This window comes from Rhinolophus sinicus, chromosome 13 (genome assembly GCF_057876585.1).
Source record: "Rhinolophus sinicus isolate RSI-liver-muscle chromosome 13, RSI-T2T, whole genome shotgun sequence".
Classification (NCBI taxonomy): Eukaryota; Metazoa; Chordata; class Mammalia; order Chiroptera; family Rhinolophidae; genus Rhinolophus; species Rhinolophus sinicus.
In genome coordinates, this window is record NC_142513.1 from 42,947,198 (window position 1) to 42,965,722 (window position 18,525).

Genomic DNA, 18,525 nt, shown 5'->3' on the forward strand with positions numbered 1-18,525 from the left:
TCTTTATAACATGGTTCCTTATAAACCTTAACTTGTTCCAGAATTTGCCTCATTGTTTGTCTGGAAATAATAATAACTGTTTGTCTCGCTCTATAATTTGAGAGAAAGGCTGGCATTCCCTTCTCACCATGGAAAACACTCTGGAATGATCTCTATCATCTTCCAATCATGCTGGTCACTGGCTAAACTATTTTCTTCAAAGAGATTTTTTTTCAAGTTTTCTTTCTGTCAATCAAGATTTTGAATGTAAAAATCATAGCAGATAAATGGGACAGCCCAGGTCTAACATGTTCTGTTTAACCACCTGTTTATGCAATATTTCATAAAGTTTGGGAGGACATGAGATCTATTGATGACATTCAAGTTTGGACCTAGTTATTTTTCTCTTGTTATTGGCCATTTTTTACTATCAAAAATTTGACTCAAAATTTGTCTGAAAGTGGAGGAAGAGAGGGAAGAGGGGAAGATGATTTTGGTTCAGCAGCTAAGAGTTGAAAGTGTTAACAGTGTAATTTCGATGCCCAAAACAAGAATATTTAATATGATCATCTCAGTCTTCATAATTATGCCTGGCACCTAGAGAAACTGAGGGGTCAGTTGATTGCTTAGATCACAGCTGGGATTCCAGGCACTGCCTTTTACTGTGAACAAATCCAAATGGGAAATACCGCAGAAGAAAGAGCAACATTAGCAGAACCTCAATGTCATACCACACGAGGGAGGATTGGGAAGTTGGGAATTACTGGACTTGGGAAAGAAAGTTAAGATAAAGTGGGACAGGATGGCATTGTACAACTATTTATAAGTCTGATATGGAGACGGTTTCAAACCTCACTCTCTTTTACCCAAGAAGTAGAATTAATACTAGTGAGTTAAAGTTTTAGAGAGATATGCGCAACTTTTAAGAGGAATAAAATAAATTTTTAGTAGTTGCAAGTGTCCAAGGTTGGTTTGGGATCCTTTGGGGAGTGGAGTTGCAGCAATGGTATGTGTGACCAAATTGTATGACACATTTACGCTGAGATCCTATAATTTAAAGATGCCTTTAGCATTTAATACATGGCTTGATCCAATCCATGATCAACTTTCTAATTTTTAAATTGAAAAATAACAAGTAAATAAAAACAAACAGGTTAGATACTTCCATCCAAACCCAAGCTTGGTGTCATGCAATTGACATTTATTTGTCCTAAAAGTTATGTAACACATGGGAAAACATATTTGTAAGCAAAATGAAAATCCTATAAGGGCAGCTCTTTGAAAAGATAATTTGAAACTGAGTAAATACTCCAGGTCTACTAAGGGCTTAAAATTAATTGCTGTGTGAACAAGTTTAAATATTCCTAGAAAAATCCTTTATCTTCATAAATTATTTACAGTTCATAAAGTTGGGTTCTCCAAATTAGCACTTTGTAGCACATGGAAAAATCCATAAGGAGAAAAAATACTTTGTTTCTAAACATTTTTGGGTGCTATTAGGTTGTATCATATGAAATTGATATCTGATCATTTTAATTAAAATTTGTATTGAAAAATTATAGATTCACATGCAGTTGTGAAAAATAATACAGAAAGAGTGCATACACCCTTTACACAGTTTCTTTCTTTTTTTTTTAAATTTTATTTTATTAAATTTATTGGGGTGACAATTGTTAGTAAAATTACATAGATTTCAGGTGTACAATTCTGTATTACATCATCTATAAATCCCATTGTGTGTTCATCACCCAGTGTCAGTTCTCCTTCTATCACCATATATTCGATCCCCCTTACTCCCAGTGGTTACATCTTGCAAAACTATAGTGCGTTTTTGATCTACAAAATGGCGATTTTATATGGTTCAACCTAATATATCATAGATGGATGCCAAAAACCACAAGTTTGGCTGAATTAGGCTATGTGGATACATCCTAAGTTCATTAAGTGTTGAAGTAACTTTGACAACATTGAAACGTGGGCCATTACAGTAGTAATGTATGTGGGTTTGGGTTGTGGGAGAGGAGAGGTTTCAAGGGGAACTCTAAAAGCAGGAAAGCAGGCTGGTGGTTGAATTTTAAAATGCTGTGGAGGGATCAGGAAATTGAGCATTGGGAAATAGATGTGGTGCCCTTGGATAAAGGCACAGAGCAATGGCACAAATACAACTCAAAGGTGGGAGAGAGCAGGGGGCCTAGAAAAGCCAAGGAACGCTGGGGTGGTGCCAGCTTAGAAAGGGTGTTCAGTTTGTAGGCTAAGAGGAAGATGTTAACTGAAAGAAAGAAATTGCAGATGCAAGAGAGGCTGGAGAGCATGGAGCTGGGAGAATCAACAGGAGATTCATTCAGGTAAGAAGAAAAATCATTTTCTCTCGCTGAATGAGGAGAAGAGAATGAGTCAGATGACTTTCACATTTAAATGTAAATAGGAAGGAGTGCAATATAAAATTCACAAGTTTCAAATGTTTTAAATATAGTGCAATCCTTTTTCTTTATCTATATTATATCTGAAATACAAGAGATGGGATCAGGCACAGTCTTGTTGAAAGGAGTGTAAGGTCAATCTACAGCCTCTCCTGCCTAATTGGTCCCAGTTTCACCTTTGAAAGCCTGGAGGTTTCACAAACACATGAGAAAACTGGTGGAATCCATGATGGAATGAAATGGGTAAAACATTCCAACTCTCTAAGTCCTGGTTTCATCAGGCTGCAAATTTAACTCTCACAGCATCCTGTTGTTTGGAAAATAAACTGCAAGAATGCAAAGGGTTTCAATGATTTTCAAAGAGAGACTGAAAGCTATAGAGTGAACAGTTCCTGTGAACATAATCATGACAGGGATTGGTCCTACCAGTCCAGAATGGGAATGATCTGGCACCCAGCAAACACCCAAGAGGACTCAGTTAGTTGTAAACACCTCTTGAGCCAAAAATGTAATGAGCTGCCCAAACACAAATGTACTTTCAGCATGGATTACTAAGACCTACTATTCAGATCCCCAAAATGAGCACTACACTGTATGGCTGGCTGATCACACCTGGAGTAATACTTCTTTTGTGAGCCCCATGTTCAGGAAAGACAGAGACAGGGTACAAAATGTGCAGATGAGGGGGAACAGAGCAGGAATGGCCACTGAGACAATTTGCTATAAATATTTATTCAAGGAAAGAAAGAGAGGCAGAATGAGAAGAGGAAAAAGAAGGTTGGGATAGATGGAAGGAATGAGAGAAGCACATAAAATGATGACATGTGGTTATTATTTGGAGACTTTTTTTTTTTCAGAACTGGAGATGAATAGGCTTCAAAGGAGATAAGTGCATTTGCTAAAGGGGGTAAGAAGATGGAGGGGACAAGCAGCAGATCTGGCTTTTGATGGCCCTACCACTGGAAATATCATTGAGGTACAACCTATAATTTGTGGTTGACAAGGTTTAAAGCTTTAACTCCTGCCATTATCTCAGATGCTTAAGTAAGAATTCTAGTTCTCTGAACTCCAGTTCTGTATTCCCTTGGGTGCTACACACACATGTGAGAGTTCCAGCATAAATATTTATAGGGCAAAAGACCTCTTGAAAACACAATCAATTTTTCCCAAATGGTATTCTACAGAACAAACTAACTCTCTTGCCTCTCTCCTCCCCTTCCTTTCCCTTCTTCTCTTCCTCCCTTCTTCCCTCTCTTTCTCCCTCCTGTTCTCCCTCCCTCCCTCTCTTTCTTCCTTCCTTCCCTTTTTCCTCTTCCCCTCTCTAACTTCGCCCCTCCATCTCTCCCTTCTTTCTCAGCTCTTTTATTTCCTTCCTTCAACACATGCTTGCTGAGCACCCCTACCTTCTATACACTTCACCTACAATGTTGAAAAACACACATGGCCCCTGCTCTCGTGGAGCTCTTGAGCAAGTGGGAAAGTCAGACAATGATCAAACAATTGTCAGTTTCATAAACAGTAAAGTATATTTCCCTTATTGTTATAGAGGTTGAATATTTAGTCGCATAGCTGTGGTGGATATGACACTCAAGGACCTTTTAACCCAGGTATGAAAACTAACTTTATATACAGAGGATGCCAAAAAAATTTATACATATTTTAAGAAAGGAAAAAATTATATTAAAATTACGCTGATGGTAACCACTTTGAGCACCTCTTTATAATTGCAGAAATCAAATGTGACTAGTATTCATCTTTTGTTCTAGGTATATATTGAATATTACAATCTAAAACAGGTTTTTCCTTCATTAAAATGTGTATGCAATTTTTTTTGGCACCGAGTGTGCGTGTGTGTGTGTGTGTGTGTGTGTGTGTTTGAAATTAATTTAGTTCTCTAGTCTCTATTGCACAGATAAAAGACATTTTTTAATTAAAGTTTATTGGGGTGACAATTGTTAGTAAAGTTACATAGATTTCAAGTGTACAATTCTGTATTACATCATCTATAAATCCCCTTGTGCGTTCACCACCCAGAGTCAGTTCTCCTTCCATTACCATATATTTGATCCCCTTCACCCTCATCTACCACCCCCCTGTCCCCCTTACCATCTGGTAACCACTAAAGTACTGTTTGTGTCTATTAGTTTTTGTTTCTCATTTGTTCTTCTTGTTTTTTTTTTGTTTGTTTTTGGTTTATATACCACATATCAGTGAAATCATATGGTTCTCTGCTATTTTTGTCTGACTTATTTCACGTAGCATTACAACCTCAAGATCCATCCACATTGTCAGAAATGCTCTTATTTCATCTTTTCTTACCGCTGAATAGTATGCCATTGTGTATGTATACCACAACTTCTTTATACATTCATCTATCGAAGGACATTTTGGTTGTTTCCATGTCTTGGCCACCGTAAACAAAGCTGCAATGAACATTGGAGCACACGTGTCTTTATCTCTAAATGTTTTCAGATTTTTTGGGTAGATACCCAGGAGAGGGATTGCTGGGTCATATGGTAATTCTATTCGCAATTTTTTGAGGAACCTCCACACTGCCTTCCATAACGGCTGCACCAGTCTGCATTCCCACCAACAGTGTATGAGGGTTCCTTTTTCTCCACAGCCTCTCCAACACTTGTTATTATTTGTCTTGTTGATGATAGACATTCTTACTGGGGTGAGGTAATATCTCATTGTGGTTTTGATTTGCATTTCTCTGATGATTAGTGATGTTGAGCATTTTTTCATATATCTGTTTGCCATTTGTATGTCCTCTTTGGAGAAATGTCTCTTCAGGTCCTCTGCCCATTTTTCAATTGTGTTGTTTGTTTTTTTGTTGTAGAGTTTCATGAGTTCCTTGTATATTTTGGATATTAGCCCCTTATCGGAAGCACTGTTTGCAAAAATCTTCTCCGATTCAGTTGGTTGCCTCTTTATTTTGTCAATGGTTTCTTTTGCTGTGCAGAAGCTTTTAAGTTTCATATAGTCCCATTCATTTATTTTAGCTTTTACTTCCCTTGCCGTTGGAGTCAAAGGCATAAAATGCTCTTTGAACCCAAGGTCCACAATTTTAGTAGCTATGTTTTTTTCTATGCAGTTTATTGTTTCAGGTCTTATGCTTAAGTCTTTGATCCATTTTGAATTACAATTTGGTACATGGTGACAAATAGCAGTCCAGTTTCATTCTTTTGCACGTGGCTTTCCAATTCTCCCAGCACCATTTATTGAAGAGGCTGTCTTTTCTCCATTGTATGTTTTTGGCTTCTTTGTCAAAAACTATCTGTCCATATTTATGTGGGTTTATATTTCTGAGTTCTCAATTCTATTCCATTGGTCTATGTGTCTGTTTTTCTGCCAATACCATGCTGTTTTGATTATTGTAGCCCTGCAGTACAAGCCAAAGTCAAGAAGTGTGATACCTTCATTATTGTTCTTTTTTTAAAGATTGCTTTGGCTATTCAGGGTCTTTTGTGGTTCCAAACAAATCTGATGGTTTTTTGTTCTATTTCTTTAAAATATGCCATTGGGATTTTGACGGGGATTCCATTAAATCTGTATATTGCTTTGGGTAATATGGCCATTTTAACTATGTTGATTTTTCCAATCCATGAGTATGGAATGTCTTTCCATTTCCTTTGGTCTTCTTCGATTTCTTTTTAAAAAGTCTTATAGTTTTCAGCATATGGGTCTTTCACATCCTTGGTTAAGTTTTTTCCTAGGTATTTATTCTTTTGCTGCAAATGCAAAAGGAATTGTTTTTCTTGTTTCTTTTTCTGAGATTTCATTGTTAGTATATAGGAATGCAATGGACTTTTGTACGTTGATTTTGTAGCCAGCAACTTTACTATATTCGTTGATTGTTTCTAATAGCTTTTTGGTGGAGTCTTTAGGGTTTTCTATATATAGCAACATGTCATCTGCAAAGAGTGATAATTTAACTTTTTTCATTCTGAATTTGGATGCCTTTTATTTCTTTCTCTTGCTAGATTGCTCTGGCAAGGACTTCCAACACTATGTTGAAAAGCAGAGGTGATAGGGGACAGCCCTGTCGTGTTCCTGAACGTAGAGCAAAGGGCTTCAGTTTTTCTCCATTAATTATGAGATTAGCAGAGGGCTTGTCATATATGGCCTTTATTATGTTAAGGTATTTTCCTTCTATATCTATTTTATTAAGTGTTTTAATCATAAATGGATGTTGCATCTTGTCAAATGCTTTTTCTGCATCAATCGATATAATCATATGATTATTGTCCTTTATTTTGTTTATGTGATGTATCACATTGATGGATTTGCGGATGTTGAACAATCCTTGTGCTCCTGGGTTGAACGCCACATGCTCATGATTAATATTCTTTTTAATGCATTGTTGCATTCTATTTAATAGAATTTTGTTTAGGATTTTTGCAACTGTGTTCATCAGAGATATTGGTCTGTAGTTCTCCTTTTTGTATTGTCCTTACCAGGTTTTGGAATCAGGGTAATGTTGGCCTCATAAAATGAGTTAGGGAGTACTGTCTATTCTTTAATTTTTTCGAAGAGTTTGAGCAAGATTGGTATTAGATTCTCTTTGAACGTTTGGTAGAATTCACTGGTGAAGTCATCTGGTCCCGGACTCTTGCTTTGGGAAGGTTTTGGATGACTGATTCAATTTCATTATTGGTGATGGGTCTGTTTAGATTTTCCAGTTCTTCATGGTTCAACCTAGGAAGGCTATATGTTTCTAAGAACTTGTCCATTTCTTCTAGGTTATTGAATTTGGTGGCATATATTACTTCATAGTATTCTTGGATGTTCCTTTGCATTTCTGAGGCCTCCGTGATAACTTCCCCTTTTTCATTTCTGATTTTGTTCATTAGTGTCTTCTCTATTTTTATCTTAGTGAGCCTAGCCAAGGGTTTGTCAATTTTTTAAATCTTTTCAAAGAACAAGCTCTTCGTCACATTCACTTTTTCTATTGTGTTTTTGTTCTCCATTTCATTTAGTTCTGCTCTGATTATTATTATTTCCTTTCTTCTGCTGAGCTTGGGTTTCATTTTTTCTTCTTTTTCTAGTTCTTTAAGGTGTAACGTAAGGTTATTTATTTTGGATTTTTCTTGTTTCTTGAGATAAGCTAGTAATGATATAAATTTCCCTCTTAAAACTACTTTTGCTGCATCCGCAAAAGTTTGGTAGGATGTATTTTCATTGTCATTTGTTTCTATGTATCATTTGATCACTCGTCTAATTTCTTCTTTGACCCAGTCGTTCTTTAAAAGTATGTTGTTTAATCTTCATGTATTTGTGTTCTTTCCTGCTTTCTTTTTGCAGTTGATATCCAATTTCAAAGCCTTGTGATCAGAGAATATGCTTGGTATGATTTCAATCTTCTTAAATTTTCTGAGGTTAGTTTTATGTCCCAATATATGGTCTATCCTTGAGAATGTTCCATGTACACTAGAAAAAAATGTATAGTCTGATGTTTTAGGATGAAGTTCTCTATAAATGTCAATCATGTCCATTTTATCTAATGTGTCATTTAGGGCTGTTATTTCATTATTTATTTTCTGTTTGGATGATCTATCCATAGCTGTCAAAGATGTATTTAAGTCGCCTAGTATAATTGTGTTTTGGTCAATTTCTCCCTTTAGTTCTGTTAGTAGTTGCTCTGTATATATCGGTGCTCCCTGATTGGGGGCATAAATATTGATGACTCTTATGTTTTCTTGTTGTGTACACCCCTTTAGTATTATGAAATGTCTATCTTTGTCTCTTGTTACCTTTGTCACCCTGAAATCTGTTTCATCTGATATCAGAATAGCTACACCTGATTTTCTCTGGATACCATTTGCTTGGAGTGTCAATTTCCACCCTTTCACTTTGAGTCTGTGCTTGTCCTTGTAGCTGAGATGCATCTCTTGGAGACAGCGTATGGTTGGGTTTAGTTGTTTTGATCCAATCTGCTAATCTGTGCCTTTTTATTGGTGAGTTCAGTCCATTTACATTTAGGGTGATTATTGATATGTGAGGATTTTCTACCATTCTATCTTTAGTTTTCTGGTAAGACTGTGTCTCCATTGTTTCTCTGCATTTTTATTGTTGTCTATTATTCCTGTGTGGTGGTATTCTATGATGTTTCCCTCTGTTTCTTCTTTTATTACAGTATATATTTCAGTTCTGGATTTTTTTTTTTTTTTTTTTTTTTTTTGAGTGGTTACCCTTAAGTTTATGTAAAAGAAAGTTTGATATTTAGAGTATTCCATTTTCTTCACCATTCCTACTTTTCCAATCCCATATTCTGGATCAGGCCTTTACTCTCCCCCTTTTTATGTCTTGGTTGGCACTAATTTTCCAATTGATGGTGGTCGAATAGCCTCCTTTAATATTTCTTGTAGTGCAAGTCGTGTATTAGAATATTCCCTCAGCTTCTGTATGTCTGGAAAGGTCTTTATTCCTCCTTCATATCTAAAGGATATCTTTGCTGGATATATTATACTTGGCTCATGATTTCTCTCTCAATAGTTTGAATATTTGGTTCCACTTCCTCCGGGTTTGTAGAGTTTCTGCCGAGAAATCTGATGATAATCTAATGCACTTTCCTTTGTAGGTTACTGTCTTCCCTGAATGCCTAGAGGATTCTTTGTTTGTCATTGATTTTTGACAGCTTCAATACAATGTTCCTTGGAGATGGCCTTTAGGGGTTGAGGTAATTCGGTGTTCTATTTCCTTCTTGGCTTCGAGAATCCAGGTCTTTCCACAAGTTTCGGATGTTCTCAGCAACTATTTGTTTGAATATACTGTGTTCCCGTCTCTTTTTCATATCCTTTTGGTATGCCCTTTATTCTTATATGTTTTTTTCTGATGGAGTCAGAAAGTTCTTGTAGAGTTTTTTCATTTTAAGTCTCAAGTCTCTTTCTTCTTCCATCTGTGTCATTTCCAAATCTCTTTTTTCTTCTTTCATCTGTGTCATTCTATCTTCCATGTCACTGATTCTTTCCTCCATCTGGTCAACTCTACTACCTAAGCTGGCTATTTCATACTTCATTTCTTCTATTGAGTTCTTAATCTCCAGAAATTCTATTTCGTTCTTTTTCAAAATTTCAATCTCAGAACATCATCAAAATGGCGGCGTGAGGTGAGCCTCTGTAAAGTTCCCCTGAAATTTAAAACTAATCCAACAACAATAACTCCACAAAGGACTCCCTGCACAACAGACAGGCAAGACAAAGAGGTCCACTACTGAATTCACCTAAAGATGGGCAAATCACGTGAATGGGGTAGAAGGGAAGGGAGAAGTGCGGAGATGGAGCCGCGTGGGCCCAGGACGCAAACCTAGCTCAGTGCTCCGAGCAGGCTGCATCCTGGCACTACCATAGCTGCAGAAGAGGAAGAACTCGGACTACTAGGGCTCCGCTTATGGCCCACAGGGCTGAGGGGGCAGCATATAACATGGCTGAACCCAATCCTCACAGCAGAGACCTCGGAAAAAAGCCTGAGGGAAGGAGGCTGAAAACGGTGGTTTAAGCCCTCACTGCCAAGCAGAGAATGGAAGCCTTAGGCACAGAGACTAGCTGTCTCCTCCCTACCCTCCCAGAGCTCACCCTGCCCCCACCTGCCTGGTGCTAGAAGTGGAACAGTAGCAGTGTCAGATCAAAAGAACAGAATATTTGCTGTTCTGAGAACTGTGGACCGCAGACACAGATTCACAGTCCAACTAGTTCTGGCAGAGGGGAGGGAGCTGTGGAAGCAGGATCGGTTGTGGTGGTGGTCGCCGCCATTGCTCTGGGCCACCTCTCACAACTCACCCTGCCACTGGCCACACCTATCTGGGGGGATTCCTGCAGGAGTAAACAGAACTACTGAAATATACAGGCTCTGATCTAGAGCTGGAAGAGCTTTGGAACTTCAAAAGCTCTCCGTATACCCACACAGACACTGCGCCCTGTGACCCAAGTGAACTATCAACACAGGTGAAGCCTGTCTACCAGAGAATGCCCCCATTGTATGAGAAGCTGGAATAGTGCAGAGAAAACATAGGACTAAAGTGTGAGAGAGAAAAAAAAAAAAACTGCAGTCGGAGAGAAAATAAAACATTATACCAACAAGTACTGGAAAGCAAAACAAAGACCGCTTCCTATCAACCTGTTGCAGAAGCCACTCCTGTAGATGTCTAGGAAAAGAAATAGTAAATCAGTAATTGCCATGAAAACCAAAGCAACAAGACAGCTTTGAAAGAAAGTGAAAACTCTTCAGAAAAGGAACTCAAAGATATGGAAATATGTGACTTAAATGACAGAGAATTCAAGATTGCAGTTCTGAAAAATCTCAAGAGATGGAAGAAAACACAGAAAGGCAGTTTAATGAACTCAGAAACACAATCAAAGAACAACATGAGCTTTTACGAAAGAGATTGAAATTTTAAAAAAGAACCAAATAAAATTTCTGGAGATTAAGACCTCAATATACGAAATTAAGAATGAAATAACCCACTTAAGTAGTAGAGTTGACCACATGGAAGAAAGAATAGGTGACATCGAAGATAGAAACCTGGAAATTACACAGATGGAAGAAGAAAGAGACTTGAGACATAAAAGAATGAAAGAACTCTACAAGAACTTTCTGACTCCATCACAAAGAGCAATATAAGAATAATGGGCATACCAGAAGGAGAAGAAAGAGAGAAGGGAACAGAGACTATATTCAAACAAATTCTTGATGAGAACTTCCGAAACTTGTGGACACCACTGGATCCTCGAATCCAAAAAGCAAGTAGAACAGGTAATTACCTCAATCCCAACAGGCCTTCTCCAAGGCACATTGTATTGAAGCTGTCTAAAATCAACAACAAAGAAATAATCCTCAAGAGAGCCAGGGAAAAGAAGACGGTAACCTACAAAGGAAAGCCCATTAGATTATCATCAGATTTTTCAGCAGAAACTCTACAAGCAAGGAGGGAATGGAACCAAATATTCAAACTATTGAAAGAGAGAAATTATGAGCCAAGAATAATATATCCAGCAAAGATATCCTTTAGATATGAAGGAGAAATAAAGACCTTTCCAGACATACAGAAGCTGAGGGAATTTTCTAATACACGACCTGCATTACAAGAAATATTAAAGGAGGCTATTCGACCACCATCAATGGGGAAAATTAGTGCCAACCAAGACATAAAAAGGGGGAGAGTAAGGGCCTGAACCGGAATATGGGGATGGAGAATCTAAGTGTGCTGAAGAAAACGGAATACTCTAAATATCAAACTTTCTTTTACATAAACTTAAGGGTAACCACTCAAAAAAAAAAAATCCAGAACTGAAATATATACTGTAATAAAAGAAGAACCAGAGGGAAACATCATAGAATACCACCACACAGAAATAATAGACAACAACGAAAAGGCAAAGAAACAATGGAAAAGCAAGCCTTACCAGAAAACTAAAGATAGAATGAAAGGAAATCCTCACATATCAATAATCACCCTAAATGTAAATGGACTGAACTCACCAATAAAAAGGCACAGAGTAGAAGATTGGATCAAAAAACTAAACCCAACCATATGCTGTCTCCAAGAGATACTTCTCAGCTCCAAGGACAAGCATAGACTCAAAGAGAAAGGGTGGGAATTGACACTCCAAGCAAATGGTACCCAGAGAAAATCAGGTGTAGCCATCATGATATCAGATGAAACAGACTTCAAGGTGAAAAAGATAACAAGAGACAAAGATGGACATTTCATAATGGTGAAGGGGACTGTACAACAAGAAGACATAACAGTCATCAATATTTATGCCCCCAATCAGGGAGCACCGAAATACACCAAGCAACTACTAACAGAACTAAAGGGAGAAATTGACCAAAACACAATTATACTAGGGGACTTAAATACATCATTGACAGCTATGGATAGATCATCCAAACAGAAAATAAATAACGAAATAGTAGCCCTAAATGACACATTAGATAAAATGGACATGATTGACATTTATAGAGCACTTCATCCTAAAACATCAGACTATACATTCTTCTCTAGTGTACACGGAACTTTCTCAAGGATAGACCATATATTGGGACATAAAATCAGTCTCAACAAATTTAAGAAGATTGAAATCATACCATGCATATTCTCTGTTCACAAGGCTTTGAAATTGGATATCAAGTGTAAAAAGAAAGCGGGAAAAAACACAAATACATGGAGATTAAACAACATACTTTTAAAGAAGGACTGGGTCAAAGAAGAAGTTAGAGGAGAGATCAAAAGATACAGAAAACAAATGACAATGAAAATACATCCTACCAAAATTTTTGGGATGCAGCGAAAGCAGTTTTAAGAGGAAAATTTATCTCATTACAGGTCTATCTCAAGAAACAAGAAAACTCCCAAATAAATAACCTCATGTTACACCTTAAAGAACTAGAAAAAGAAGAACAAGTAAAACCCAAGGTCAGCAGAAGAAAGGAAATAACAAAAATTAGAGCAGAACTAAATGAAATAGAGAACAAAAAGACAATAGAAAAAATTAATGTGACAAAGAGCTGGTTCTTTGAAAAGATTAACAAAATTGACAAACCCTTGGCTACACTTACTAAGATAAAAAGAGAGAAGATACTGATTAACAAAATCAGAAACGTAAAAGGGGAAGTTATCACGGACACCACAGAAATACAAAGGATCATCCAAGAATACTATGAAGGACTATATGCCACCAAATTCAACAACCTGGAAGAAATGGACAAGTTCTTAGAAACATATAGCCTTCCAAGGCTGAACCATGAAGAACTGGAATATCTAAACAGACCGATCACCAGTAACAAAATTGAATCAGTCATCCAAAACCTTCCCAAAAGCAAAAGTCCGGGACCAGATGGCTTCACTAGTGAATTCTACCAAACTTTCAAAGAGGATCTAATACCAATCCTGCACAAACTCTTCCAAAAAATTGAAGAAGGGACAGTACACCCTAACTCATTTTATGAGGCCAACATTGCCCTGATACCAAAACCTGGTAAGGACAGCACAAAAAAAGAAAACTACAGACCAATATCTCTGATGAATACTGATGCAAAAATCCTAAATAAAATTCTAGCAAATCGAATACAGCAATGCATTAAAAAGATTATTCATCAGGACCAGGTGGGGTTCATCCCCGGGGCACAAGGATGGTTCAACATACGCAAATCCATCAATGTGATACATCATATAAACAAAATAAAGGACAAAAATCATATGATTATATCAATTGATGCAGAAAAAGCTTTTGACAAGATACAACATCCATTTATGATTAAAACACTTAATAAAATAGGTATAGAAGGAAAATACCTTAACATAATAAAGGCCATATATGACAAGCCCTCTGCTAATCTCATAATTAATGGAGAAAAACTGAAGCCCTTTGCTCTACGTTCAGGAACACGACAGGGATGTCCCCTATCACCTCTGCTTTTCAACATCGTGTTGGAAGTCCTTGCCGGAGCAATCTAGCAAGAGAAAGAAATAAAAGGCATCCAAATTGAGAATGAAGGAGTTAAATTATCACTCTTTGCAGATGACATGATGCTATATATAGAAAACCCTAAAGACTCCACCAAAAAGCTATTAGAAACAATCAACGAATACAGTAAAGTTGCTGGCTACAAAATCAATGTACAAAGTCCATTCCTTTCCTATATACTAACAATGAAATCTCAGAAAAAGAAATACAAAAAACAATTCCTTTTGCAATTGCAGCAAAAAGAATAAAATACCTAGGAATAAACTTAACCAAGGATGTGAAAGACCTATATGCTGACAACTATAAGACATTTTTGAAAGAAATTGAAGAAGACACAAAGAAATGGAAAGACATTCCGTGCTCATGGATTGGAAGAATCAACATAGTTAAAATGGCCATATTATCCAAAGCAATATACAGATTCAATGCAATCCCCATCAAAATCCCAATGGCATCTGTTAAAGAAATAGAACGAAAAAATCATCAGATTTGTTTGGAACCACAAAAGACCCCGAATAGCCAAAGCAATCTTAAGAAAAAAGAACAATAATGGAGGTATCACACTTCCTGACTTTGGCTTGTACTACAGGGCTACAATAATCAAAACAGCATGGTATTGGCAAAAAAACAGACACATAAACCAATGGAATAGAATTGAGAACTCAGAAATAAACCCACATAAATATGGACAGATAGTTTTTGACAAAGAAGCCAAAAACTTACAATGGAGCAAAGACAGCCTCTTCAATAAATGGTGCTGGGAGAATTGGATAGCCACGTGCAAAAGAATGAAACTGGACTGCTATTTGTCACCATGTACCAAAGTTAATTCAAAATGGATCAAAGACTTAAGCATAAGACCTGACACAATAAACTGCATAGAAGAAAACATAGGTATTAAACTTATGGACCTTGGGTTCAAAGAGCATTTTATGAATTTGACTCCAAAGGCAATGGAAGTGAAAGCTAAAATAAACAAATGGGACTATATGAAACTTAAAAGCTTCTGCACAGCAAAAGAAACCATTGACAAAATAAAGAGGCAACCAACTGAATGGGAGAAGTTTTTTGCAAACAGTGCCTCCGATAAGGGGCTAATATCCAAAATATACAAGGAACTCATGAAACTCAACAACAGAAAAACAAACAACACAATTGAAAAATGGGCAGAAGACCTAAAGAGACATTACTCCAAAGAGGACATACAAATGGCAAATAGACATATGAAAAAATGCTCAACATCACTAATCATCAGAGAAATGCAAATAAAAACCACAATGAGATATCACCTCACCTCAGTTAGAATGGCTATCATCAACAAGACAAACAGTAACAAATGTTGGAGAGGCTGTGGAGAAAAAGGAACCCTCATACACTGTTGGTGGGAATGCAGACTGGTGCAGCCGTTATGGAAGGCAGTGTGGAGGTTCCTCAAAAAATTACAAATAGAATTATCATATGACCCAGCAATTCCTCTCCTGGGTATCTACCAAAAAAAATCTGAAAACATTTATACATAAAGACAAGTGTGCTGCAATGTTCATTGCAGGTTTCTTTACGGTGGCCAAGACATAGGAGCAACCAAAATGTCCTTTTATAGATAAATGGATAAAGAAGTTGTGGTATATATACAGAATGGAATACTATTCGGCAGTAAGAAAATATGATACAGGAACATTTGTGACAACATGGATGGATCTTGAGAGTGTAATGCTAAGCGAAATAAGTCAGACAGAAAAAGCAGAGAACCATATGATTTCACTGATATGTGGTATATAAACCAAAAACAACAAAGGAACAAGACAAACAAATGAGAAACAAAAACTCATAGACACAGACAATAGTTTAGTGTTACCAGAGTGTAAGGAGGATGGGAGATGAGGGTAAGGGGGATCAAATATATGGTGATGGAAGGAGAACTGACTCTGGGTGGTGAACACACAATGGGGTTTATAGATGATGTGATACAGAATTGTACACCTGAAATCTATGTAATTTTACTAACAATTTTCACCCCAATAAATTTTTAAAAATTAGTAATAAAAATTGAAGTGGTGATTCATGCTATGTCATCCCCAAAGACATCAGGCGCAAATTGTTTTAGTAGCAACTATTAGCAGAAATTCAAGAAAACTGTATTTCCCATTATACCTTAACTGTTTCTGAAAAATAATTTTTAAAGTAAAACTGCACAAGTCACTTTATAAGGATTGAAGAATACTCTGAGGAACACTAAAAAATAAAACACAAAGATGCATTTGTTTTAAAACTGTAAATAAAACATCAACAAATTTATTTTCTTGATTGTTTCACTTCAGGGAAATACTGACTGATCTTTTTGGTTAATACGAATTCATCTTTGTGGTTAATACAGTTGAAGGAGGCTTTAGTTTTAAATGCACAATAAACCAATATAATACTCTCATTGACTCCTTGGCCTGCAGTTATAACAATTTATAAAGTTGACATTAAGGTGAGGGTTTCTTTCTAAATGTTGGGAGGTGTGTTTCCGGAGACTATAACATTTACTGATATTTGGTTGGCAGAATTCCAGGTTAACCCATTAGATGATATTTTGTTGTAAGAAGCAAAGTAATACGCCATCTTTATTGTTTTCTTAACTCCAACTGGCTATCAATTGTCTCAATTTACCACCCCTGATTTGATACAACTTCATTATAAAAATAAATCCACATCTGTACTTGCATCCATTTGTTACCTCAATTCCATTCCATGAATATGACTGCCATACTTATCTCAGTACTCAATCTTGTCTTAATCTTGTCAGGTAAGAATGCTTTCAGCTGACTACAATGCTACTTTTTTTTGTTTGTTTTCAGAAAACAAATTGTCAAGAAATAGATGGTTGCTGGTACTCTTTCTTTCATTCCTTTCTGTCAGGGCTGAATTCTCTGATGCTTTTGGCCTTTTCAACAAAGCAACAAGATTGCTATTGTGTCCTCATTCAATGTCAGAAGGGGGAAGAAGGAGGGCAGGGCAGCATCTGCAGGATCTGACCCCATCACAGAAGCCGAAGCAGGGTCACGTGTCTATCTCTATTTCTAAGGATGCTCAGGTAACTCTACACTTTATGGTAGCTTGCTATATTTCATTGCATGAGAGAAAAGTGTAAGGATGACTTTTCTCACTTCAAATTCACATATTTCTTTGATATCCTTAGTAATTCCTTCACTTTTCCCTTAATTTCTTTTTCTTTAATTATTTTTTTTCAGAGTTAAAGTGAACTTTCATCTGAGTACAAAATTAACATTGTCCTAGAGAATTTTAAAAATTTGTGTGATTATTTTCTAGATATTTCTCTTTGAAATATTGATTTTTCTCTTTTACCCAATGTGTATGAAATTATTTTTTAGATTTCCAAGTAAATTTAATTTTTTTAAAATTTATTTCTCATTTTATTGCATTGTGGAATATGATTTTGTTATTCATGCTTTCAGCATTGATTGAAAGATTTTGGGTGGCCTAAATTATGGTGATTTTGTAAGTTTTTATTAATATATTAAAAACTTTATTTTCCTTTTTTTTAAGTAGAGAGTTTGATAGGTTATACCTCTTGGTTCAATTGCTTATAATGAGTAAAATATTAATGAATCATAGTCCTGAATATGAGGCTAAAACCATAAAGCTTCTGGAGGAAAATATTGGTGAATGACGTGTGCAAAGATTTCTTGGAACAGATGCAAATGCATTAACCATAAAATAACACAAATTGGCGAATTTGACTTTATGAAAATTAAAAATTCTTGGTCCCCAAAAAACATCTTTACCAAAGTAGAAGGCAAGCCACAGACTGGGAAAAGTATTCTCAACATATATATTTGACAAAAAACTATTTTATGAAATATGTAAAGAAATATAAATCAATAAGGAAAACACAAATGGTCCAATTTTTAAGAAAAAGGTAAAAGACTACAACAGATACACCACAAGAAAATATCTAAATGGTCAATAAACCCACAAAAAGATGTTCAAATATCATACTCATCAGGAAGATGAAAATTAAAACACTTGGAGGTAGTATATCTACTAAAAAAGGAGACAATACCATGTATTTGAAAGGATGAAGAACAACTGAAACTCTCATAGGCTGACGTTTTGGAGTTTAAAATGGAGCAAAAGCTTTAGAACATTGTTTGGCAATTTTTAACAAAGATAAATGTACACTTTAAGAATCAGCCATTTACTTCTGGGTGTACACCAAGAGAAATGAAAAAAAAAAGTTACAAAAAGACTTGTGCAAAACAATCTGTGTTATATTCATATAATTGATATTATATAACAATAAAAATGAAGAGTTCATATACACAACATGAATGGATCTAAACCTATTATGATAAACAAATGAAGCAAGACACAAAAGACTACATACTGTATAATTCTATGCGTATGAAATTGAATAGCAGTTAACACTATTTTATGGTGATAGAGGTCAGAGATTGGAGGTTGACTGGTAAGGAATGCCAGGAAACTTCTGGGAGGTAGAAATGTCTGTGTTTTTTGACCTGGGTGGAGGTTACATGAGTATACGAGGTGTGATATAAAAAAAAAAAAAAAAAAAAAAAAATTACAGTGAATGTTTAAATAAAAATAAAAGTATTACAATAAAAGACACATTGCCCTTAATCCCCCTCAAAATA